Source organism: Capra hircus, chromosome 10 (genome assembly GCF_001704415.2).
Source record: "Capra hircus breed San Clemente chromosome 10, ASM170441v1, whole genome shotgun sequence".
Taxonomy (NCBI): domain Eukaryota; kingdom Metazoa; phylum Chordata; class Mammalia; order Artiodactyla; family Bovidae; genus Capra; species Capra hircus.
In genome coordinates, this window is record NC_030817.1 from 2070101 (window position 1) to 2096931 (window position 26831).

The window sequence follows — 26831 nt, forward strand, 5'->3', positions numbered from 1 at the left end:
AAGTCTTTATTGAATTTGTGGCACTATACTTCTGTTGTTTATGTTCCGGTTTTCTGGCCACAAGACCTGTGCAATCTTAGCTCCCCAATCTGGAATCGAACCTGAAGCCCTTCGTTTGGAAGGTGACGTCTTAACCAGTGGACCGCCAGGGAAATCCCCCAGTGAATGACTTTGGATGATGGTTCAACTTTTGTCTGTTTGAGGAATGCAAGCCCTTCCAACAGTTGAGACATTTGTATAGTTCTTTTTTTTTTTTTTTTCTTCATCCCCAAATATTTTCCAGTATTAAAAAAAAAAAAAAAAAAACCAGTCTAGGCCATGTTTCGGTAACTCTTTCCTAAGAATAGAAAAACAGAGAAACCTAAACCTAGAGCCCCAGGCTGCACCCGTCATTCAAATGTGAAACCCTGGCAGTGCTGTAGGAAACTCCATTGCTTCCATTTGAAGGGCCAGGAAATTGATTTGGAAAAAAGTAAATTTGAGGGATTCCCAAATAGTGGCGGCATGAAATGAATAACAGAAAAATGGAGGTACAGACTGCTTTTAGTGTTACCAATGGTAAATGGTAAGAGAATTGCCAGAATAAGCTACCTGGGCACAGCTCGCTGGGAGTCTCCACTGCCTCGCAGTTACTGACGGCTCTCACTGCTCACAAGGTGAGAGCCAGTCCCCAGGCTGGTGTCCAGCCTTAGTCCCTTCCAGCCTTCCCTGTGGCTCGGTCTCTCTCTCGGGCACCTGGGGGCCTGTCCCAGGGTAATAAATACTGTATCTTGGCCCCGGGGGGACGCCGCTAGGCCTCTGCCCTTGCTGCTGCCTCTGCCCAGATTTCTTTCCTCCCAGCCCCCCAGCTTGAATTCCAGTTCCTCCAGAAAACCTTTCGGATCCCCCCTCTCGCCCTCACTGGGGTGACTTTTCCATCCTTTCCATCCTTCTACCATGTGTCCATAACAGTTGGGCTTCAAATTGTAGCACTTATTTCACTGTATTAGGATGAGTTGTGTCTTCTCTTAATTGTGATGTAAATTTATCAGAGACACAGGACCTGATTTAGGTACTTCTGTAGCTTTGGCCAGACCTAGAACAGTATTTCAAACTTGTATTTCACTGAATTCTTAAACACTCGCAAAGATACGCGTCACCGAGCAATCAAGGCCCAGAGACGCTGACCACTGTCTTCTGCTCAAAGGCAGTCTATTGGATACTGAGATCCCTGAGGCTGTGTCTGCCACAGCACCGGGCATCAGGACCAATTCGGCCACTTTCAGGTGCTTCCAAACGTTTGGCTGTTTGGCATCACCCAAACATAGAAACCAGGCGGATGGCTGATAATTTTTTTTTACCTTCATGGAATCAAAGATTTTAGAGCCAGAAGGAACCTCAGGGAGTGAAACTCATGTTGCAGAGGAGAAAACTGACTTTTCCCAAAGCGCACGGCTGATCAGGGACCCAGGTGAGTAGACCCAGCTGGCCCCTCCATCCGCGGCCCTGCCTCCCGGGCAGCGGCCTGGGATTGCACTGAAGACCGAACCAGTCAGTTTCCTTTCTGCCCCGAGCCATGACTGGCTGGCCTTCTAGCTGCAAACACCGTCATCTGACAATAATCCCCTTCACCTCTCTTTGCTAAAGGCTGATATCACCGGGATAGAATTAAAGACAAAAGTAGACTGAGAGCTGAACTCCGGGGGACGGAGAGCAACGCTAACAGTTCATTAGCCATCGCTCGCTGCAGCTACAGCAACTGCTGGATTCCGTCAAGTTCAGACCCTTAGAAAGAGTGGAAAAAAGAAAGCACATACTTTCCAGGCCCGGGCGCTGCACGGCCGGCCAGCTGGGCGTAGCACCATGGCAAAAAGATCTCTTCAGTTTCAGAAATTCGAGACCCCGAGCTTGCATACAGGGCTGTGGCTGCAACCGGGCCTCTGGCATTGCTTCTGCCTGCAGTTGTATCAGACTCAGCTCCTATGGGAAGCCCATTAGTGTCTGAAGAAAGAACCAGCCCTCCAAGTTGACATAAGGAGCAGGCTGATATGTGTGTGTGCGTGCGTGCGTGTGTGTGTGTGTGTGTGTGTGTGTGTGTTTAAAGGCCTGTGTCCGAGGTCAACAGCCTTTTTAAGAGAACTCTTGGTTTTCTATGTAAACGTGTACTTCCTCTGGCCTAGAGTTAGCCTGTTAAGGGAATAAAGCACAATTCAGATTTCTGAGTTGGAAGCCTGATTAATCTCTCTGCCAGTTACATATGGAAATAAATTAGTAAATGGTCCATCTGGGACTAAACTACTGCAGAGATGATAAATTATCTCCATCATATGTCTGTGTTGCTGCAGACTGGGTTGTGCTCACCAGGAGCTGCTGAAAGATGTCTGGATGCTCTATCGTGGTCAGAGGAATAAAAGTTAAAAAAAAAAATTAGAAGTGAAAAATTTACTTTAAAAATTTACAAGTGAAAAATTTACCTTGAAATGTCTTTTGAGAAGACTGTCTGGTTGATGCCAAGTTTGTGCCTTAGGACTTTGCTCTGTCTGCAAATATTTAAAAGGAGAGTCTGAAGGGCATAAGAAACATTTTACTTTTATATTTTCAAAGGCCAAAACAGTAACACGTATTGATTGGTACTCACATGTCTTAGTGAATATAATTATACGTACAATAAAAATATACCCCTGTGTAATACTGCACTTTATAATTTTCATAGCAACTTCTTGTCTATTTTCTTATTTAAATTTCAAAGAAGGTGAGGCAAGTCAGTGTCTCTAATTCTTGACGGATGAAACACTGAGGTTTATGAAGCAGCCGATTCTGATTCCAGCTTGGTTTCCATCAGAGCCTTGCATAACATCAAAAGCATTTTCAGTTCCCCGCCATTCATCCAGCAGCACCAGGAAGTAAAGCCTGCTGTTTATGTCAGTCTTCTGGAAGCCAAAGTCATACGTTCTTGATCATAAAAAGTAGTTTTCCTTTTCTCTCTAATTGGAGGTGTTGAGTATTGGTTTAACTTTCCCGGGCATGGTTTTTTTTGTTTGTTTGTTTGTTTTAATGATGATACTTGCAGCTAACATTTATTTTTTAAAAATTATTTATTTATGTGGCCGCGTCTGGTCTTAGTTGTGGCAGGCGGGAGGTTTCTGTTGTGGTGATTGGGCTCTCTCTGGTGGTGGCGCACGGGCTCTGGGCCTGGCTGGCTCAGCTGCAGGACACAGACTTAGTTGCCCTGCGGCGCGAGGGATCTTAGTTCCCCGACCAGGTATTGAACCTCATCCCCTGTGTCGGAAGGTGGATTCTTACCCACTGGACCAACATGGAAGTCCCTGGACATATTTTGATTTTTTTAATTGAGGTGTGATTGACATAAAATTGTAGTAGTTTCAGGCGTGTGACGATTCGGTGTTTGTATACGTTGTGAAGTGATTGCAATAAGTTGAGTTGACATCCGCCACCGTTTACGATTTTTATTTCTTGTGACGAGAACTTTTAAGACCTACTCTCGGCAGCCTTCGTATGTGCAGTGTGGTCTTCGTAACTATAGTCACCCTGCTGTACACAGCGTCTCCAAGGCTTACTTCACCTGTGACCTTTTAACACCCCTGCCCCCCTTTCTCCTAGTCCCTGGTCTACCTGTTCCTTTTGCCTAAAGCACGTCCCTCTCCACCGGAGTTATTTTATCAACTAAAAGCATCCTCGCCCTCAGGGGCATTTTGCAAATGGCTTGAGGGGACTGTGGTATCCAGATTCTTCAGTTCAGTTCAGTTCAGTCGCTCCATCGTGTCCGACTCTTTGCGACCCCATGAATTGCAGCACGCCAGGCCTCCCTGTCCATCACCAGCTCCCGGAGTTCACTCAGACTCACGTCCATCAAGTCGGTGCTGCCATCCAGCCATCTCATCCTCTGTCGTCCCCTTCTCCTCCTGCCCCCAATCCTTCCCAGAATCAGAGTCTTTTCCAATGAGTCAACTCTTCACATGAGGTGCAGTGTTCATGTATGGATGTGAGAGTTGGACTGTGAAGAAAGGTGAGCACCGAAGAATTGATGCTTTGGAACTGTGGTGTTGGAGAAGGCTCTTGAGAGTCCCTTGGACTGCAAGGAGATCCAGATTCTTACCCTACTTTAAAATTTTCTTTTGGGTCTTCCTCCAGAGCAAACCCTCCGTAGTTCATCCTTGAAGCAGCCGAGATGCTCCCCTCTTAAAAAAAACAATCCTTAAAGTACAGAAAAACCAGACTGGACTCGGATAGTTGCCTGGTTTGTCCGACATCAGCTTCTGAGCACGCGGCAGGTGCCCCTCCTTCACGCAAGGAGGAGATGCGGCCGGCCCCTTGCGGTGACTTGTCTGCTTGGCTGTGACCTTGTCTCACCCAGGTCACCTGTAAGTGGCTCACTTTCCGGTGAGACCTGGCTCCTCCGAGCATCTGAACAGCTCTCTGGGCTTTTGCTTCAGCTTTTGCCTGTTCCCGTCTATAAAAATCCTGCCTCAATCTCAAGACCCCTAGTACTGTCTCGACGCTTTTCCTTACCCGCTTCCCCACCCCAGAGGTCTCCTTGGCGAGCGTCTGTCTGTCCGTCCGAGGGGCAGCGCAGCTGAGCTCTATCTGAGTCGCCTGCGTCTCTGTCTTTGGTGCAGTTGTTGCTGTTGTTTAGTCAGAGTCGTGTCTGACTCTGCGACCCCGTGGACTGTAGCCCAGCAGGCTGCTCTGTCCATGGGATTCTCCAGGCAAGAAGCTGGAGTGGGTTGCCATTTCCTCCTCCAGGGGATCTTCCGACATGGACTGAGGAGCCTGCGGGGTCACAGTCCATGGGGTTACAAGAGAGTTGGACACAACTTAGTGACTAAACAGTAACAAACACCTGTCTCATCTCCCACAGAAGACAGTGCATTTCTCCAAGGCAGGGATTTCCTCATCGTCTCTGACCCCTCCTCCTTCCCTAACCCCTAGCCTAGTACTTTGTCCTTAATTGAAGCCTAAGATGCATTAGAGCACGGTGCTTTAAGGGAAATAAACGCTCACTTGGCTGCCTCGGGCCTTCACTGTGGTCTGCGGGATCTTCAGTTGCCGCAGGGAGATCTGGCTCTCTGACCAGCAGCTGCGCTCTGGCGCCCTGGACTGGGAGCCCGGGTCTTAGCGGCTGGACCTCCAGGGAAGTCCCTCTGGAGTAGGATAATTTTCTTTTGCAACAACAGACTCAGTGTCTTTGGATGGGTAGATGAATGATTTGAGAGGTATCAGTGTCTGCCATGGATGGCTTGTTAAAGAAGATCCCTGGGACCCACCTCCCAATATGCAGATACAGTGCCCCGTGGGCGGGACCAAGAATTTGCAATTCCAACAGGCTGTCAGAACGACACTGATGGTACCCCTTCATGGGCCACTGTTTGAGATCCACCGACTGAATTTATTTCCTAATATTCTCACTCTAAGGCTCGTAGGCTCATACCATCCTTTTCTTTTCCTTTTTTTTTTTAAATATCTTTTTGGAATCTTATCTTTTGGCTGCACCAGGCGGCATGTGGGATCTTGGTTCCTTGACCAAGGATGGAACCTGTGCCCCCCTGCACTGGTGGCATCGAGTCTTAACCACTGGACCACCAGGGAAACCCCCTCATTCTTTCATGAGAGGGTCATTGCTGTCTCTTCCTTGAGGTGTAGGCCAAAAAAAAAAAATCTTCCACCAGAAATTATTATGCTACTGGGCTTCCCTGATGGCCCAACGGTAGAGAATCTGCCTGCAATGCAAGAGACACAGGAGACCCAGGTTCAGTCCCCGGGTCGGGAAGATCCCCTGGAGGAGGGCACGGCAGCCCACTCCAGTACTCTTGCCTGGAGACTCCCATGGACAGAGGAGCCTGGCGGGCCGCAGTCCGCGGGGTCGCAAAGAGTCGGGCACGGCTGAAGCGACTGAGCAAGCATGCATCTCGTGTGCCAGCTGTTCTATTCTGGAAGCTTAGTGGTTGACTATAGCCTCCAGACTTGCAGCCCACATGTGAGCTTTAGCTGGATGGGATCTTTTTCTCCAGAAATAGAGCCAGAGTAATTTTATTCGACAACGACAGACTAAAGAGCCACTGACTTTGCAGCCTGTCCACCTGGTCTACCTGGAGGATCAAGGTTGGGTTCGTGTGGTGGAACCCTGGTCCTGAACGCTGGCTGGCACTCTGATGTTTTTCCTTTATATAGATGAGTGTTTCAATGGCAGCTGTAGTGAAATAAAATGATCTCACAAATGTCTCAATGGCAGCTATAGTAAAATAAGATGATCTCACAGTGTCTGTGGCATGTATTTTTAAATGCCTGGGTTCTTTTATGCCCCATGAGGCAGTTTCAAGAATACTCCGTCGTGAAAGACGTGATGCTTCAATAACTTTCCAAGAGATAAAGAGGTGCAGTTGCAATTGACTTCTTCATTGAAGTGTGTCGTGCTTTAGAGAGGTAGGCTAGAGATGACGTCCCCTGTGGTTGAGAGGGTTCGCTCTCCTTTGCTCTAATCCTGTCTTCCTTCTGCTCCTCTCCACCAGCCGCTAGACGCGCCATCTCCTGGAAGACCAGCGTTCTTGTGACCATGGAGGCCTCTCCGTCCTTTCTGTGACTGGAACAATGCTGACTGTGGTTTCCTGGACCCATTCTGACTCAGGTAACCACGCTGTGCCTTCCCCAGCTGGTTTACACCTCAGGGAGACTGCACGGAATAAATGAAATACCAAAGCCGTATTGGAATGCCAATGCCAGATTGATTGCTTTTCCAGCAATTGATATTCTCTCCGTCTTCTTCCCGATCTTCTTAATGATCAGTTTATGCAGCTGATCAAACTGACGGTGCGGTCAGTCAGTCAGTGTAGGCATTAAGATAATAAGAATGTTCAATTGCGTCTTATTTAAAACTTCGGGGTGTGTCGTAGACTCACAAAGCCATAGGAGCGTCGCTGGGGATTTCCATATAGAAACTAGCTTCTCCTGTATGTGGTTTCTCGAAATCATTTTCTTTCCCATAATATTGGATAGGCCAAGAAGTTCGTTTGAGTTTTTCCAGCAGATCTTAAGGGACAAACTTTTTGGCCAACCCAGTGCTGTGTTTCACCTGAATTATAGTAATCTTCCTCATGTTGAACCTTTGAATTGGGTTTCATAAATATTGTTAAGTATCTGTTTTGTGTGCTCGGGACAGATGGGGCTAAAAAACTACAGGATGTATAAAAATATAAGGTATATCCTCAGGCAGCTCACACTTGAGCCAAAGAGCCTAGATTCGCTGGTAAGACAATGGCGGACGGTGCTCAGCTGCTGGCTGAGGCTGTGTGCGGGGGTGGTTCTCTGGTTCAGGGAATGAGAAGACTCTGAGGAGGACTGGGACTGAGATACTTAGAGGAGAATTCATGGAGGACAGAGGGCCTCCAGCGGGCCATGTCACTGGGGTCATTCCGCCGGAGGGAAGAGGATCTGCCTGGCCTGACTGCGATGGTGGGAGTGAGCCCGGCCAGGGAGGGCCTGGCGCCTGGACCAGATGGGTCTTGGAGGACCCTGAGCCTCTGACCCAGCCAGAGCCAGGCTCCCATGCTGGGCCTTGTCCCGTTAAGGTTCCCCCAGGGAACCCTGCCTGCCCTATTAGAGCTGCCTTGGCTGACAGCTGCCTGCAGGGGACCCTGGTCACCCTGCTCCCTGGCTAGCTTTCTGCCTCTTTGGGCTTGTCCACACCTGGCCTCTGCTTGTCTGCTGAGTGTCTGCCGTCCACACCTGCCCCCTCCCCTCCACGCTCAGACTGGCAGGCGTGGCTTGACGGGGCCCCGGGATGAGCCAAGTGCCCTGTGAAGTCAGGGCCTGGTGATTCCAAGGAGCTGATTCGGAGCTGAGAAGTGGAATGGAAGGGAAGGGTGGGAAGCAGAAGCAGGAGTCTGTATGTTGATGCCAAGAGTGTACCAAGAGTTCTGAAACCCAGAATATGGGGAGGGCCTCAGGACTGAAGCTGCAGCCGCAGTCGGGGTGGGAGCCCAGCGGGCTGGCTCATTTTGCGATGGCCCAGCGGACCCCGCCTGCACTCAGCTCTTTTGGGTCCAGCACGGCCGCTTCCAGGGCTGGAGCTGCTGCTGAGGCTGCTGCTCGTCCGGGCAGCTCTGCCTGGCCACCCTCGCCCTGCCGCACCGTGCTCCATGGGACCAAGCCCCGGGCAGACCCAGGAGCTCCAACCTTCCTGGACTCAGAGCTCTGTGTCCCAGCCTCCAGGAGGTGGAAGAACCGGAACAGCAGGGTTTCTGTTCTCCCATGAAAGCAGTTGCTGAACCTGTTGTTGCCCTGCCTCTACTAAGCCTGGGTGGGTCAACGAGGGCCCGCCAGGCAGGTGTGGCTCACTCCTTATTGTCGGGGGTGGACAAGCCGACACGGTTTTCACACTTTTAGATGATTGGAAAAAATTAAAAGAAGAATAGCATTTTTTTTCTTCATAGAAATGATATAGAATTCAGATTTCAATGTCCCTCAGTTAAGTTTTGGGGACTTCACATGTGACGCTGGTGGTAAAGAATTTTCCTGCCAACGCAGAAGACATGGGTTTGATCCCTGAGTCAGGAAGATCCTCTGGAGAAGGGAATAGCAACCCACTCCAGTATCGTTGCCTGGAGAATCCCATGGACAGAGGAGCCTGGCGGGCTACAGTCTATGGAGTTGCAAAGAGTCACGACTGAACGATTAGGCACACATACAAATTCAGCTTTACTGGAACACAGTGAGTTCAGCTCAGTCGCTCAGTCGTGTCTGACTCTTTGCAACCCCATGGACTGCAGCATGCCAGGCCTCCCTGTCCATCACCAACTCCCAGAGCTCACTCAAACTCATGTCCATGGAGTTGGTGATGCCATCCAGCCATCTCATCCTCTGTTGTCCCCTTCTCCTCCCACCTTCAATCTTTCCCAGCATCAGAGTCTTTTTTAATGAGTCAGTTCTTCACAACAGGTGGCCAAAATATTGGAGTTTCAGCTTCAACATCAGTCCTTCCAATGAACAGCCAAGACTGATCTCTAGGATGGAGTGGTTGGATCTCCTTGCAGTCCAAGGGACTCTCAAGAATCTTCTCCAACACCGCAGCTCAAAAGCATCAGTTCTTTGCCGTTCAGCTTTCTTCATAGTCCAACTCTCACATCTGTACATGACCACTGGAAAAACCATAGCCTTGACTAGATGGACCTTGGTTGGCAAAGTAATGTCTCTGCCTTTTAATATGCTGTCTAGGTTGGTCATAGCTTTTCTTCCAAGGAGCAAGCGTCTTTGAATTTCATGGCTGCAGTCATCATCTGCAGTGATTTTGGAGCTCCCCAAAATAAAGTCTGACACTGTTTCCACTCTTTCCCCATCTATTTCCCATGAAGTGATGGGACCGGATGCCATGATCTTAGTGTTCTGAATGTTGATTTTTAAGCCAACTTTTTCACTCTCCTCTTTCACTTTCATCAAGAGGCTCTTTAGTTCCTCTTCACTTTCTGCCATAAGGGTGGTGTCAGCTGTATATCTGAGGTTCTTGATATTTCTAAGATGAGCTTCTCCATCTTTGGCTGCAAATAATATAATCAGTCTGATTTCAGGACATAGTCATGCTTATTCATTTCCATATTATCTTTTCTATTACAAGGGCAGAGTTGAATAGGTGGGTCAGAAACCATAAAGAATTCACTTTCTGACCTGTTACAGGAAAAAAATTGCCATTCTCTGGACTAGGCAGTTGCATAACCATTGTTTGCAAAATTTGAGGTGTAGGCCTTTTTCCTTCATAAAGAAAATACGAGGGCTTTCCTGGTGGTCCAGTGGTTAAGACTTTACCCTCCAATGCAGAGTTTGATCCCTGGTCAGGGAACTAGATCCCGCATGCCTCGCAGCCGAAAACCAAAGCATAAAGTACAGTGTTGTAACAGATGCAATAAAGGCCTTTAAAATGGTCCTCACCAAAGAAATCTAAAGTAAGAAAAGAACATAGGATGGAAGGTTGAGTAGGATTTGAATAAGCTAGAGAGGAAGAGAGGAGTCTTCTAGACTGAGGTAGAGAGTCGGTCATCCTCTGTTGGATCTTTCTGTTCATCTGTTTAGCTTTCAGTTAAACCTAGATTTGACACCAAGGCTGTTTCATTTCAACAACCTAATTATTAGGGTTATCTTTAAAATGAGGTGTCCAGACTTCTTCGGTTAATATAGATGTTGGAACAAATAAACACCAAATTAAAATATACCCTGCATTTTGAAACTTTTTTCACTTGGCACCGAGTATGAACTATTTTATTTTAGACCAGATAAACATTTTGTTTTAAATTGAGTAAGCATTGAAGATTTGCCATGAGTAGGCTGTGGCATTTAATCTTGGCAACATTCTCCCAGTCTGGTGGGGTTTTATGATACTGTTGAGTGAAAACTGGTGAAAGCTGGAGATGTGGGTTCTAGTCCTGCTAACCTGTTGAGCCAAGGTAGGCTATGTCACACACCAGGGTAAAGAGCACACCCCCAATTTGGGGGCTTCCTGCAATAAGGGGTTCATTTCTCACTCAGCCAGCGTTGGACTGCGCCAATGTGGCTTTGCTGCCTCCAGCTTCTGAGGTTTCCTGTCTCCCCCATCTTGTGACACCTACGTCTCAAAATGTTGCTTCCTCGTTGCTGTGATATGCGAAAAAAGAGTTGAGAACACACACCCATTCTTAGGTGGCTTAGACCGGGAGTGACTCAGACCAGCTCCACACTGATAGTCCATTGGCCAGAACTAGTCACGTGATTCTCGTTGCTAGGAGACTGGGAAGGAGGGAGGAGCAAGAAGGATGCTGAGGGTCCATCCTGCCCCTGCAACACGGGGTCACTGCGGGAAAGCTCAAACTTTATCTGTCTTTTGTCTGCTCTTCATTAAAGGCTAATTAACTAAGGCCTGTACTTTTTCACACCGTTTATGAAAGGCTCAAATAAAACAGTTTATGAAAGAGCTGTAAAAGGTATCGCACGTTGTAAAATATGTAGGCTGTAATTGCTACCTTACTTCTTCACCGGGTTTGAATGGCGGAGGACTGGAGTTGGAATAGTCACACACGCGCCAGCGTGCCTGAGGGTGTCATAGCGTTTGCCACTGACCCAGCGCATTATGATACAGCCGTCCCTTTCACACCCGGAAATATGCTGGTATGGACAGTACATAGATATGACCACCCCAGCTTCACCCCACTGGTCCTCCTTGGAGATTAATGTCAGCTACTGTTTACTGAGCCTCTTCTGAGAGTCACGCTATTCTGCACTTTTGCCTTCCTGGTTTCATTTAATAGCCCAAACAAACTTGTGAAGTAGGTGCAAGCAATCTCATTTTAAGACGAGGTGACAGGCGCAGGGAGGGTTAAATTCCGCGCCATCGCAGCTAGCGAGTCGCGCCGCTTTGCTCTGCGCCCCGGTCTGTCTTGCTGTCAAGCAAATTCCACGTGACTGCCTCACTCATCCTTCACGAGGGTCGTGTCCTCGACCACGTGGCGCCCCACTTCCCCGACACTGGCTTTCGAGGCCACACTCTGGGAGAAGGTTACCGCCCTGAGCGGTGAGCCCAGTCCTTTAGGACCCGGATGAGAAGGTGAGCCATGAAGTCGCGAAGGACTTCTCTAGAACCAGCAGATGGCGGGGCCGGGGCTGGTGAATTCCACTGCTGTCGGTGGGTCCCTCTTCACTCTCCTCCCCGATGTTGACAACTGCAGCTTGTTTTCAAAATGGGCACTGCCTTTATCTAAAAAAGATTCTATTTTGAAATCTTGGGTGGAGTAGACGTTGAGCCAGTGAAGACTTGCCATGTGTGGTGCAGTTGATCCAAACAGGCATCTTCCCAACGCAAGCAGCGAGTGCAGACCCAGCGCCATTCTCAGCAAGTTTATTTACAAATTTGTTTATTAGAAAAAAGAAAAAGTCAAACCACAGCTGAAGACCAGTGTGGTTGCAGAATAATATCGGATAAAAACCCATCTAATCAGGAGACGGTTTTCATTTCCTTGACTCCTGGCATTCCGAATCACTGATTGTTGAAAACCGACCCTGTGGAATCAAAGGGAACAGACTCTGAAAAGTGGACCGACTGTATCAGAACCATCCATTGCATTGCTGGCTTCCAGAAACAGTGCGCCCCCCCCCCCACCCCGACAGTTATACATGTGGCTTCTAACTGTCCAGAGAAAACTAAAGGAATTCCATTATGAAAGAGGAATTAGATGGACATTTCTAATCCCGTCTCATAAACAGTATAGGAGTAACTTTAAAATATTCTGCTTTAAGCATGCATTTAATTTGTGCTCTGGGAAGCAAATAGTGTTGCTAAGATAAAACATTCTAATAATGATTTATGTAAATTTATTTGTACAAAGTAATGGTGTAGTTGCCTATAGCAAATTGCTTGGAATAGGAAATGACATTTATGAGATTTTTTTTTTCCTTCCAAATGAATACAATGGAGAAAATAAGAGACTCCAGAAAGGAAAAGAGAAATCCACGTTCAGCATGGCGTCTGAGGGCAGAAGACACAGAGACAGCGCGACGGGTTAGAGGGTGTGCAGACAGTCGAGAAACCCAGTTCAGTGTGTTTTCCTGTGATGGTCTCAGTATTTGTGGCATTTGTGGGCCACGCCAAAAGTGTGTTAAATTCTTAGAAGGCTAGAACCCTTTATTTTATAATCATAAACTGCGCAGACACCAAAGCTCTTTCCGAATAGCCAACGACGGATCACTTGTTGTCAAAGTGCCCCGAGAGACAGGGTACTTACAACACGGGGGGCCAAGAGGCCAGCTGTAATTAAAAACTGGGCAATTAATCTCAGTTCCCAGTTCCTTTAATGTCAGGGGAAGTGATGCTTGAGTCGTAAATGGGGCCCGAATGTTAATAAACCAAACAGAAAACTCACCCAAGGACTGATTCATCCACCTACTGGGGAGTTTTCCTGTGGCCGCCCACTTAGCAGTCTTGGTAGTGGCTCTGAGGTGTTTCCCAGAAACATTTCATTTATTCCTCGTACAGGTGACTGAGAGAGTTTCTGAATCTGTGCTTTGGCCTTGTAAATAAATGCCCATTAGAATTTGCCAGAACCTTTGGAAAAGGAATGATATGAAGACCTCTGTTGTGGAAGGCATTAATTGCTTTTTCAAAATATTTTTACCGTGTCACTTGGTCGTCACACTCATTTTTGCGAGGAAGGTAAGAGTTTGTGTTCTGTTTATAAACCGAGGGGCCGCAGAAGCCTCCCAGGAGGGCCACGCAGCGGGACTTCGGTGGCAGGATGGGGAGGGAACCGCTTCCCCACTGCTGTTTGTCTCATTGTCATCAGGAACCAAGGCTGATGAGAGAGATTTGTGAACTTTGGAGGACGCACTTCATTCACAGCAAGATCAGGGCTCTGGTCCCTTGTAAAGCCTGCTGGAATGGCGCTGACCATCCTCAGGGAAACGGCCTGGTCTGATTGGACAGAATGGCGGCCGTGGGACTGAGGCCCGAGGGCTGACGTTAGGACTCCTGAGAGCGGGCGGAAAGCCTGAGCAGGACTTCAGAAGGCAGGGAGAACGCCGCGGGCTTCTAGGGAAGAGGGGCTGGCCGGGGCTTGCAGCAGTGCCGTTAAAGTGAATCTCCTGTGAAAGTATGGCATCTGGTCGGGGTACTTTTGGTGAAGGGACCCAAGGGCCCCAGGGGGATGTTAGGGACAAGATATCGGCCAGAATTTCAGACTCCTGTCCTGCCTCTTTCCGGCTGAATGACTTCGAGTATAGATTTCTGAGCTGTGGATTCCTAGAAGATAATGGGAAGTATCTGAGCTTGCATTTGCTCATCTGTAAAATGGGGATAGTGATATTTACCTTGTAGAGTTGGAGTGGGAATTAAATAAAATAACTCATAAAATATTTGGCACAGGGGAAGGATGGTTGGGTGAAATAAGGGAAGGGAATTAAGAGAGGAAGGCTTCTGGCAATAAAATCATGGGAGCGTCATACCCAGTACAAGGAATAGGGTTGGTGACACTGGAGTAGTTTGCATGGTGAGGAAGGGTTACTGGACTTGTCCTGGTGATCCTTTCACACTGTATTCTGTTGTTGGAAGACTATTCCCTGAAACTAACATAGTGTTGTGTGGCAACTACACTGCGGTTAAAAACAAATAAATAAATGAAAGTTAAATATTTGGCACAGTGCTTGGCAGACAGTAAACACTCATTTTATGATAGCTCTTAAATGACGATAATTGTTCTGACTCAAGAATTATGGTTTTGACTGATAACTGGTAATGAGATTAAAATCCATTCGTTAATGAGGATGAATTGGACAGATTTCTAAGTCATTTGTTTCTCTGTACTGCAAGATAGCAGGGCCAGTATGAGAACTCATCCATTCACTCAACAAACAATGCTGTTTTAAAAAATCATTTATCGACGTAGGTTGCTGCGAGTCCTCGCCGCGGCGCGGGGGCCCCTCCCTGGCCGCGGTGCGGGGGCCGCTCTCCGCGCTGGCTTCTCCTGCTGTGGAGCACAGGCTCTAGGTGCCAAGAGCTTTGGTAGTTGCGGTGCACAGGCTTCGTTGTTACACGGCGTGTGGAATCTTCCCTAACCCGGGATCGAACCTGTGTCCCTGCATTGGAAGACAGATTCTTATCCCCTGTACCACCAGGGAAGTCCCACCAAACAGTTCTTGAGGCTGAAGGTCTCTGGCAATCTGTTTGCCAAGAAGGGAGAGGCCAAATACAGAACTCTAGTCTCAAGGGTTGAGCAGGACTTTTACCCAAAGGCCCTGAACGGGCCACTTTAACATATACGGTCCTTGTTTTGCAAGAATCAGAGATTAGGCTGGTCTACATCTTTAGCGGTTGTGGAAAGCCCAGGTTTGGGTCCAGACTCTGCCGGTTGGTTGCCTTCAGAACCGCGATCTTGGCCGGGGGAAGAGTAGGTTCACGTCAAGAATAGATGGAACCCTTTGGTCCTTGCTCCTTCTGCTGTCTGCCTGCAAAAGGAGGTGTTCGCCTCCTTCACACTTGTGTTCTTGGCCACTGTGGGTCGGGCCCCTAGGCTGAAAGCGTGAATGCATCCTTTTGTTAGAATTCATTTCCGTTAGAAGCACACATCCCCCTTCCTTATCAAGGGTTGAAAGGAATCCATTGTAAAATGTGTTGATTTTTCTTCTTTTGAGTTGGGCATATAGTTCTATCACCTTAGAAAAGGTGTTTCACAGGGATTCTTGGAAGGGAGGTAAGGAAATGTGAACGGTTCTCAAGTGAGGTGAGGAAGTCGGTAATAATTCTTGGATTTGGGGTCCAGTCTGTCTATTTCGGTGGTCCCCGAACACCAGGGCTCCTCCGGGGTGGACTCTGATGCGGTGTGGTGGGGGCGACAGACAGATACGGACAAATAAGGATTCAAAGATGAGCTTTTCCCCAGTCCAAGGCAAAGAGAAAAATAAGTGCAAGAGAGTGCCTTCAGTACGCTTTACTAGGAAAAATAAAAAGTTGGCCACCTACGCCTCTCCTGAAACCACTTTTGGAATCTTCTCGTGGTGCAGAATCGACCTGGGCACCTCCTTGCTTCGGTTTCTCCCGTCCCGTCCCCCTGGGTCCCTCCTCACCTCCTCCTCCTCCTTTCTCGCTCCTCAGCTGTTTTCTGGAGATGCGCAGCCTCTGGCTTATCCTCCTTATTTAACAGGAGGTGGGCAAGTGTTAGAGACGTAGCAGCAATTAAGACTTCTCCGTCATTCACGGAGGAGAAAATAAAGCCCTCTGGATCGATAATTAGGCGTCTGTCCGCAGCACTCTGGCTTAAGAGTAACACAGACTGGGACTTGCCTGGTGTCCAGTGGTTGGGACTCCACGCTTCCACTGCTGGGAGCATGAGTTCAGTCCCTGGTTGGGAAAGGAAGATCTTGCATGCTGTGCGGTGTGGCCAAAAAATGGTGAAAGTTAAAAACTAAAGAATACACAGTCCCACCTTTGTCTCCTTGTGGAGACCTGGCAGACGGCATTGCCCCTGCAAAGGCAGAGGGTGGGCTATTACTTCCTGGCAAAACGTGCCGTGTTGTGCTCTTTCCCCATAGTGGACATTTACGTGTCCACGTTTATTTCACTCTCTCTCTGATACATGTGTGTGAACTCCCCGAATAGATATTTGGGTGTTGACCAGGGATGGAGTCATCTGAGCTCAAACTCAGACTTGTGCTCATCTCAAAGCTGCCTGCAATGCAGGAGGCCTGGGTTTGATTCCTGGGTCAGGAAGATCTCCTGGAGAAGGGAATGGCAACCCACTCCAGTATTCTTGCCTGGAGAATCCCATGGACAGAGGAGCCTGGCGGGCTACAGTCGAGAGTTGGACACGACTGAGCAACTAAGCACCATATCTCCACCAGTGAAAGCCACGTAACTCAGGTGAGAGGCTTTTGGTTTAATAGGAGAGAGTTAGGTTCAAAGGAATAACTGCAGCTCAGAGCAGGGCCATCTCCCAGAGTCTGAGAGGAGGTCTGTTTTGAAGCTGATACCCTTTGAAAGAGAATGGCATCCGAGTTGCCCTCGTTAACATGGCGGCTCACGGTGAAGGAAGGAAAGGCGCTCTGCAAAGGGCAGGACAAGCCCAGCCCTGCCTCTCAGTGGCTGGACTTTTAACCGACACTCAGACGCTAGCAGAAGTGGGCTTGTGAAATGAACACCTCTTACGGCAAGTCAGTCCAGTCCCCTTTTTCGCATGTCTTTATTCTTGCTGGGAGCTGCGGAGACCTCACTGTCTTTGACCTTTCTCCCTTGAATACCAGAGGCTGTCATTGCCCCAGAGAGAAAGCATATTTTTCCAGGTGCACAAAGCGAGGCAAGGAATGGGTTGCGGTAGCTACTGGAAGGTCTAAATTACTTGCCAATTAGAATTTAATCGCTTTTCTCTGGGGTTAGTTGGATCTGTGAATGGACAGTTTCTCCTCTGACTCAGTCTTGGGTGAGCTGAAAGAACCCTGGGCGATGCTAAGCTCCAGGTGAGGACTGCATGCTTTATAGAGAGTTCCACTGGGTCCTCTAAGGCAAATAAGGAGATGCTATGCTTTCTTTTTTTTTGCAGACTGGTGTGTGCCCATATGATAGGAAGTCAGGTACTTGATAAATTCTTCTATATAGTGACGGCTTACTATTTGTATGGCACTTAACTTTATCCCTCACGTGAAAATACCTGAAACATCCTAAGAATCTGTTTTTGGGCTATAAATGTATATTCCTTTAATGCATTTGTATATGTAAATATATATGTGCAATGTGTGTATAAATAAACCAGTGACATCATTTGATTCTAGGATGGTTTATAGGATTCATTGATTTCTTAAGAAAATATCTAAATCACCCCCGTTGTAAGTGGTCCCCTTTTTTTGTTTTTGAAACATCTGATGAGCATTTCACTATTTTTCTAGAAATATATTTACTCATTTGGCTTCACTGGGTCTTCAGTGCGGTGCTCTGACTCTGGAGCGCGAGGGTTTAACAGTCGCAGCGTGGGCTTAGTTGCCCCTCAGCCTGTGGGGTCTTAGTTCCCCGGCCAGGGGTCGAAACCGTGTCCCCTGCCTTGGAAGGTGGATTCTCAGCCACAGGCCCACCAGGGAAGTCGAGAGGCATTCCTCTTTAATACCATTCCGTCTCCACTTATTTTTCAATTCTTTTACCCAGGGCACCGTAAGTAACCTCTGGATGTGTGTTGCTTAACTGAACAAAAATGGCAACAACCTGCTATTTATTTTATTAAGCAGCTTGAGCAGAGATGTTTGGTCTGATTGCCCGAAATTGTTAGCTTATCACCAAACTGCCCTGATGATTCTTATTATTCAATTTGCATTGCTTACAATGATAATTCTTACTACATAAAAGAGCACGATGTTTTATTTGTATAGTTCTTTCATTAATAATTTAATTGACTGTTTCATCCGAGTGGTTCTGCAACACGCACATCAAAGTTCCTAGAGATCAGCCCCTGGGCGCCTTGGGAAGTCAGAATTTAGATATAAACTGTAATGTGCAAGGCGCGGATACGGGTGGTTAGCAGTTTCTTTGGCCTTAACATCCAGTGGGTTGGCTGTACATTTCCCCTCGTCTTTATTTCCAGGCATTTTGTTGACTCAATCACCTGTGACTCTGATCTGGTCATTTTAACAACGGACTGCAAGGAGATCCAACCAGTCCATTCTGAAGGAGATCAGCCCTGGGTGTTCTTTGGAAGGAATGATGCTAAAGCTGAAGCTCCAGTACTTTGGATACCTCATGAGAACAGTTGACTCATTGGAAAAGACTCTGATGCTGGGAGGGATTGGGGGCAGGAAGAAAAGGGGACGACCGAGGATGAGATGGCTGGATGGCATTACGGACTCGATGGACGTGAGTCTGAGTGAACTCTGGGAGTTGGTGATGGACAGGGAGGCCTGGTGTGCTGCGATTCATGGGGTCACAAAGAGTCAGACACGACTGGGCAACTGAACTGAACTGAACTGAGCTGAAGAAATTAGATCCTGTTATAATTATTTAGGGGCTTCCCTGGTGGCTCAACTGGTAAAGAATCCGCTTGCATTGCAGGAGACCTGGGTTTGATCCCTGGGTTGGGAAGATCCCCTGGAGGAGGGCATGGCAACCCGCTCCAGCGTTCTTGCCTGGAGAATCCCATGGACAGAGGTGCCTGGCAGGCTATAGTCCGTGGGGTCGCAAAGCATCGGACATGACTGAGCGCCTGAGCGCCTGAGCACACAGCCCACACATAGTTGTTTGAATCACTAAAATGACTAGATTGATACCGATTTATAAGTGAAATAGATAATGATGGCTAAAATAGTAAATCTGACCCCAAATGATTGAGTCAGTGGCTTCATATCGGCAGAATCTTTGTCTCTGGGGTCTCTTCTTCAGAAATGGGAAGATTTTTTTGGTCACAGCTTAGCAAGTGTTCCAGGATGACGCTGCAATTGTATGAGACATATGTTCTGATCCATTTGCCGGAGGAGAACCTTGTGGACTCTTCCCATGTAGGAGAGCACTACAAGGTTTGTCTCCATTCCTGCTGTGAATAAAATGATGAATTGAAATATGACTTTGGAGTCATGAGCAATAGTGAACATGATTTTGGGGGTGTCAACCCTTAGTGATATTCCAGGAACTGGCTTTTAAAACTCTGGATTTAGCAGAGAGAGAGATCTGATGGAGAAGCTCCTGTATGACCATTCCTGCCTGACATCAGGGCGGGTACTCGCACGTGTCAATCAAGAGTGCTCCCCGGGAATCTTCCGCTTCAGAAACGGGGGTTTGTTAACACTGTTGCCTTCTCCTCTACTGGTGGATGGCACATTTGGAGCATGTTTTAATGTCCAGCCTTGCGCCTGGGACGTGTTCACTAGGGTCTCAGGAGCAGAATTGGAGAGTTTAGGGGATTGTTTGAGAGCTGTTTATATTTTGGCCCCACTGCGCAGCTTGTGGGATTTGAGTTCCCAGACCAGGGATTGAACTTTTGGAAAGGAGTTTGGTTTCTCATAATTAAAAACTGTGTCTACATCTGTAATAAACTACTGGATTCCTAGTACTGCAAACCCTCTGGAAACACAGCCAGTTGCCAGTTCAGTAGAAGGTCATGATCTGGCAATAAAGCGGAAGCTCCAGTACCTTGGCCACTTGATGCAAAGAGACAACTCACTGGAAAAGATCCCGATTCTGGGAAAGAGTGAAGGCAGGAGGAGAAGGGGATGGCAGAGGATGGGATGGTCGGATGGCATCACCGCCTCAACGGACCTGAACTTGGGTGAACTCTGGGAGATAGTGAGGACAGGGAGCCCTGGCGTGCTGTGGTACGTGGATCGCAAAGGGCCGGACGTGGCTTAGTGGCTGAACACAACAGCAGCGGCAGCGTGGTCTGGTGACTAAGTGATGCGCTTGTGTCCCTGAGGGCAGACTAGGTGATGGGGTAACCGATGCCCCCAAACTAACAGATAAGCCCCCAGACTAAGGGGCATAAAACAATGAAGATACTATTTCTTGCTCATCCTGTGTATCTACTGAGCTTGGCTGGGAGACTCTGGTCTAAGTCGTCCTCATCCTCACCCCCGGATGGAGGTGAGGGAACACGCCCCATCACCAGGACTGAGAAGAAGGGGAAAGAGCGAAGCTCTTGCTGGCTCCCAAAGCTGTCCAGGAGTGACAGGCGTCACACCCACTCACGCTTTACTGGCCAAATCTAGCTCCCACCTGACTTCAACAAAGTGGGGAAAATACTGTATAATTGTGCACTCGGAGGAGAGAGCGCTGGACTATTTACAGACAACTTTATGGTGCCCATCGTGCACAAGCCGTGCTCAGCCACTCAGTCATGTCCGACTCTTTGCGACTGCACGGACTGTAGCCCGCCGGGCTCCTCTGCCTATGGGATTTTCCAGGCAAACATACTGGAGTGGGTTGCAGTTTCCTTCTCCGGTGGATCTTCCCAACCCAGGGATTGAACCCACGAATCCTGCATCGGCAGGCGGATTCTTTACCACTGTGCCACCTGGGACTCCTCAGTATTACTGACAGAACTCTAAAAACCTAGCTCAACAGAAGCCAGTGAGCAGAGCTTATGAGAGAATTCTTTGCATCCTTCAGAAAAACGGACCAGTCACCTGAAATGGAGCTGCTTCGTCTCTTCAGCACCGTCCTTTCCCGAAACTGGACGGCAGTGGCCGGAGGCTCCAGCCTCCCGGATTCCTGTCTCACACACAATCTAAGCCACTTGAGCAAGCCTTTAGTGTGCCTGTTTGCAGGTGGGCCATCTGTGGAGCACCCCTGACTGTCCCCGGCTTGGCTAACCCGGGGCCCTCTCAGCTCCTCCTGCACCGACTTTCTGGACAGCCACATCCCTTGGTTTCCCCTTTTGGGTGTTCACTGTGGACTGTCTCCGAGTTTGAAAGGCATCCTTTAAGCTGCATTTTCCTACGTGGGCATCTGAAGATTTCTTCTTGCAGAGACAAAGCCCCCTGGGTTGGGCTATTGCTCTGTGCGTGCGGCCCATGGTGGGCGGTCATTCCTCACTCCCGGCTCCCAGAGGCCCCTTGTCCTTGCCTCCGTCTTTCTGGCGTCTTCCGTCCGTCTCTGCCAGTCTGATCCAGGGCCCTGGCTTCAAGTCTGTCTGTTGGAACTGAACACTTGGATCTGGGCTTGTGTTGTTGGTGTAAGGATTTCCAGCACGGCCTTAGTTATGTTCTTCAAGGAATTTATATCCACAGAAGAGAGCCTCGCGGAGCCAGCAAACCCAGCTCTGGAACAGAGCCAGGAGTTGTGCAGTGCTAAGTCGCTTCAGTCGCGTCCGACTCTTTGCGACCCCCTGGATGGCAGCCCACCAGGCTCCTCTGTCCATGGGATTCTCCAGGCAAGAAAACCAGAGTGGGTTGCCATGCCCTCCTGCAGGGGATCTTCCCTGGAGTTAGGGAGAAACAAAAAGTGTCTCAGCGAACAAAAGAGCTTGCCTCAGACCTGTACACTAAACCTTAAGTTGATCATTGCTGGTTCTGCGTTGTAAATGTAGCCACACTGTTAACTAACTTGGTTGTCTGAGTCCCAAGAAAACTTAGGCACAAAGAGGTTAAATAATTCGCCTAAGGTCTCAAAGCTACAAGTGGTGGAACAGGTTCTTAGGATTGTAGACTTAGAAGGATAATCACTGTTTGCGATGGTGGCAGCGAGATAAGGAGGCAGGTTGGACTGTATTTACCTTTTGTTTTTTTAAAGAAAGTAGTAGGAAGATACGTAATTATTGTAGGATGAGTCCTTTCAAAATCTTTCCTTTTCTCCTTTGCGTTTAGCTTCCTTTCTTTTCTCAACTATTTGTAAGGCCTCCTCAGACAACTATTTTGCCTTTTTGCGTTTCTTTTTCTTGGGGATGGTCTTGATCACTGCCTCCCATACAATGTTATGAACCTAGACGGCATATTAAAAAGCAGAGACATTACTTTGCCAACAAAGGTCCACCGAGTCAAAGCTATGGTTTTTCTAGTGGTCATGTATGGATGTGAGAGTTGGACTATAAAGAAAGCTGAGCACAGAAGAATTGATGCTTTTGAACTGTGATGTTGGAGAAGACTCTTGAGAGTCCCTTGCACTGCAAGGAGATCTATCCAGTCCATCCTAAATGAAATCAGTCCTAAATATTCATTGGAAGGACTGATGCTGAAGCTGAAACTCCAATCCTTTGGCCACCTGATGGGAAGAGCTCACTCATTGGAAAAGAGTCTGATGCTGGGAAAGAAAGGTGGGAGGAGACAGAGGATGAGATGGCTGGATGGCATCACTGACTTGATGGACATGAGTTTGTGTAAACTCTGGGAGTTGGTGATGGACAGGGAGGCCTGGAGTGCTATAGTCCATGGGGTTGCAAAGAGTCGGACATGCCTGAGCGACTGACCTGAACTGAACTCCCTTCAAAATGGCCAGATTTATTTTTTAATTCTAGTGTCTGAAGAGCATCAGTTGGGTGAGAAATTCCAGCAGGTGGAACGAGGCTTCCTAATTTGCCAAAAGAATGTGAAGTTACTCTACGTTCTCTCTGCCTAACATCTAGTTTAGCTGGTGTATAATAAATGCTTATGAAAGGTATTGTGTTTTTTTTGCATAGTCAAGGTGAAGACTTGACTCGGTCTGTGTCATGCTGACCAGCCTGGTTCTGGTGGGCCTGGGTGTGAGCTGGGGGGCTTCAGGAACATTTGGGAGTAGGGAGCAGTTCAGTTTAATCTCTCAGTCGTGTTCGTCTCTTTGCGACCCCATGGACTGCAGCACGCCAGGCCTCCCTGTCCATCACCAACTCCCGGAGTTCACTCAGGTTCACGTCCTTCGAGTCCGTGATGCCATCCAGCCATCTCATCCTCTGTCATCCCCTTCTCCTCCCGCCTTCAGTCTTTCCTGACATCGGGTTCTTTTCCAGTGAGTTGCGTCTTCGCATCAGATGCCCAAAGTAACGGTGATAAGTAACAGAAATGCATGTTTGTGAGTGCTGGTAACATTCTGAGAAGTCGGCATGTATTGACTCACCTATTTCCATTTTACACATGAAAATGCCGCGGTGCAGTGAGGTTAAGTGACCTGCTTGAGGTCACGACATAATTGGAAAGCAGCATGGTGGAGGGAGTGCCAAGCAAGTCTTTTGGTTTAAGAACTTTGTGCATTGCCTTTTGTCTTAGTTTGTTCGAGCTGCTGTAGTAACATACCGTGGGCTAGGTGGCTTGTAAGCAACAGAAGTGTGTTTCTCAGGGCTCTGGAGCCTGACGGTCTACGGCCAGGGTGTCAGCACGGTCTAGTGAGGACCCATTTCTGGATGCAGGTCTCTGCGCTCACCTGCTGGAAGAGGCTGGGAGCTCTTTCGGTCCTGTCTGCCTCTGCAGCCCCACGGACTGTGGCCCACCAGCCTCCTCCATCCTTGGGCTTCTCCAGGCACGAAGACTGGAGTGGGTTGCCATTTCTTCCTCCGGAGAATCTTCCCGACTCAGGGAACAAACCCATGTCTGCTGCGTCTCCCGCACTGGTAGGCGGGTCTTTACCACTGAGCCTCGGGGAAGCCCTGGAGTGCGCTGTAGGCTGTCTTTTATCAGGCACTGCTCCTGCTCACGAGGGATCCGTTCTTGTTACCTAATCACGTCCCGAAGGCTTCACCTCCAAATGCCGTCACACTGGGCGTTAGGATTTCGGAATGAGGAGTACACCATTATTCAGACCATTTTTAAGTGGAAAAAGAAGGGCAAGTTTCGGGAATGTTGAGTCCTATTTACATTAAAAAGCTTAAGTCATGTATGCGTATGCGTGTATTTATATGTGTGTGTGTGTATGTGTTTATATGCGTATGCGTGCATGTATTTATGTTTATACACTTATTTTTGGCAGGACGCATAAGATGAGCGTAGAGAGGACTGAGCGTTCAAGGTAGGAGGGAAGGCAGTGCATTCCTGAATCGTTTTGTCTTAAAAAACAGCAAAACAAAAAACCCAACACCAAGGGTGCTTTCTTTGTAAGGTTCACATGGGCCTGCTTTGTTTGGGTGGTGTGGTAGGGGCCATTTACATTTTCTTTACGTTTTTCTACATCTAGAAATGATCTAGTGAATCATCGAGATGAAAAGGAGGAAAAAGACGTGGAGGTGGTGGTCCAGAGACACTGGGAAGCTGCTCGAGTCTGGAGGCTCCTGGGTTTGGGGGTTAGGGGAGTAAGGCCTGTTGGCTGACTTCTCCCTGCCTGGGTGCTCAGTGAATAAAATACTGGAATAACTGTGTTTTCCATAAAAATTGGAGTAACATTTAAAGCTAATGTTTCCTGTAGTGATGGATGCATGTATTTGTGAATATACTAAAAACCAATAACATGTACACTTTAAATGGGGAAAAAAATAGTAAAACAAATCTCTTGATCAACCCAGAATGATACTCTCCATCTCCGACATCTCAGTACCTGCAGAGTTGAGATTTAAGTGGAAAATTCCAGGAATGTCCTCCAGTCTGTAGCACCAGCAGAGACCTTCACCTGCAGGAGTGAATGGAATGTGACCTCTCGGTCCCTGAAATGACAAACAGCTCAGGTTGGAGGTGTTAGATCACTCTTCAAAGCCTTGGCAGTGCTTGAATCTGTTGAGTTTCAGGGAGCCCCTTTTGCATGTGGTCAGTGGTATAACACACCTCCTCCAGCCATCTTGCTGAACTTACTGAAGAGTTAGGTTCATAAACTGAGTGAAGGGAGCTTTCTCTGCAAAGATTTCCGGGAAGGAGGAATCACTCAGAAGTCTTCCAGGGGGTGCTGGGTGGTATCTGAACACTGTGGTCAAGCGTGTGTGATGCTGGGATTGCCTTTCAGTGGGCCAGGAGGGTGAGTGGAAGTCTGAGTTTGAGAAGAGTAGGCCCCCGAGCTGCCTTTAAGCTCCAAGTTAGCACAGGAGCTCCGTGGGGTGGGGAACCGGGGCAGGCCCGGAAACGGTGAGAAGATGAAGGCATCAGAGAGCCCCACCTGTGACTTCCCTGGCCGCTTCTCCCACCCGCGATCCTTCCTTATCCTTTCCTGCCCACTCAGCTGACAGGCCCCGCAGAAGCTGGGTGGACTCTGCACTGCACGCGTCGGGGCAGTGGGCGGGGATTCTTGCCCCTACGTGTCTCTGATGCCCCAGGCGTTGGGGCACAGAAAACCATCAGGGCAGCCCCAGGCTTTTATGGCCCTGGAGCGGGTGCCACGGGGCTTTCTGAAATGAGTGGGTGCAGTCTGAGTTTCCAACACGCCCTCCTAGAAGTTCCTGATAACCTTTCCCAGGTCTCTTCTCCAGCAGGACTTGCTCAGCTAGGTGGTGGGCATGAGAGAAAAAACGGATTATGTGGGAATGTATTGCTCATGAGGCGACTGTTGACAGCGTTAGCCAGATTCCGTAACATCTCAGTAGGATACATTTGACCTTGAATGAATTTTCCGATGTCAGGGGTTCCCCTAAGGAAGAAGAGGAGGATCTTGACTTCTGTCTGCCTGGTCGGGAGAGCTCACCAAAGTGGCCCTCCCCTCAATGGAGGGGTTTGCCCCAAAGGGGCAAATGTTCCTGCTTTCCTTTAATCAAATTTATTTTTTTTAAGTTTATCTTTTTCTTTGTTTTGCTTAACATGTTTTTTTAATTTAATTTATTTTGAATCGGAAGGTAATTGCTTTACAATACTTCGTTGGTTTCTGCCATACATCACCATGAGCCAGCCCTAGTACACGTATGTCCCCTCCCTCTTGAACCTCCCTCCCATCTCCCTGATCAATTTTAAATAGCCTCCTGGCGTTTCCTTGGCTACCAAGAATTCAGAACTATGGAGGCACAGACTCTAAGCTCCCTGCGGTACCATCAGGAAGCAGTCATTCATGAGAAAAGTAGACGTTCACGGATCTTATTTCATCAGACAGAAAGCTGGTCTTACTTTACAGACAGGGCCTGTCTCTGGCGTTTGTCGTAACCGCAGCGCTGGTCCTGGTAGTCCGCCAGCACCCTACAAGGACAGGTGGGCCGGGAGGCCACTGAGCTTTTCTTTCATGCTAGTTCTCAATTCTGAGACACCCTGTGCTCCCGTCCTAGTCTGACTTCTTCTAACAACCTATCCATCTTTTCCTGTCTGTCCAGACAGTTGCCCCCTGGATGCCTTTCCTGACTGCACCAGCTCAAGGGGTATCTGCTTGAGGGGCACCTACTCCAGACACCACAGTGTATGTTTCAAGTCATTTCCAACGAGTCTTAGATAAAGTGCTTTATTTTGTAAAGGACTTGCTTTTTATTTTTCTTATTTTTATTAGAAAGACTTTAAGGCTAATAGCATTGCTCAGCATCACTTTCTGACATACTTTCTTCATTAATTAAAGATCCGTTATTCACTTAAAAATATTTCTTAAGTATTGTGGGTGCCCCTGGTGGCTCAGACAATAAAGAATCCTCCTGCAGTGTGGGAGATCTGAGTTCCATCCCTGGGTCCGGAAGGTCCCCTGGAGAAGGAAATGGCAGCCCACTCCAGTATGCTTGCCTGGAGATCCTGTGGACAGAGGAGCCTGGCAGACTACAGTCCATGGGGTCATCAAGAGTTGGACACGACTGAGTGACTAAGCCCAGCACAGCGCACTGCAGGCCAGGGATTGCCCTGCTCCTGGGGACGCGGTGGTGAACGTGGGGTGGAGGTCCTTGTCCTGTGACATCTGCATCCTGGTGGGAGAAGACAGGTGACCAACAGACAAGAGATTTCTAATCATGATCCGGGCACTGGAGGAAGTAAACACGCTTGGGAGAAAGCGGCTGTGGGCTGTTCTGGGCACACCGTCTGTGGGGAGGATGCTGCGGCTGAGACCTGAGGGAGGGAAGGGAGCGGGAGAGAAAGACTGC

At 48.3% G+C, this 26831-nt stretch overlaps 1 protein-coding gene across 2 annotated transcripts in view; it reads left to right on the forward strand.

Annotated features, from left to right (window-relative positions):
* Positions 1-26831, forward strand: part of FOXN3 (forkhead box N3) — a 448726-nt gene that overhangs the window by 117283 nt on the left and 304612 nt on the right. For both annotated transcript variants that reach the window (XM_018053854.1, XM_018053856.1), the window contains exon 2: positions 6507-6622. The gene's annotated coding sequence lies outside the window, so the exon portion shown is untranslated. The remainder of the gene's footprint in view (positions 1-6506; positions 6623-26831) is intronic.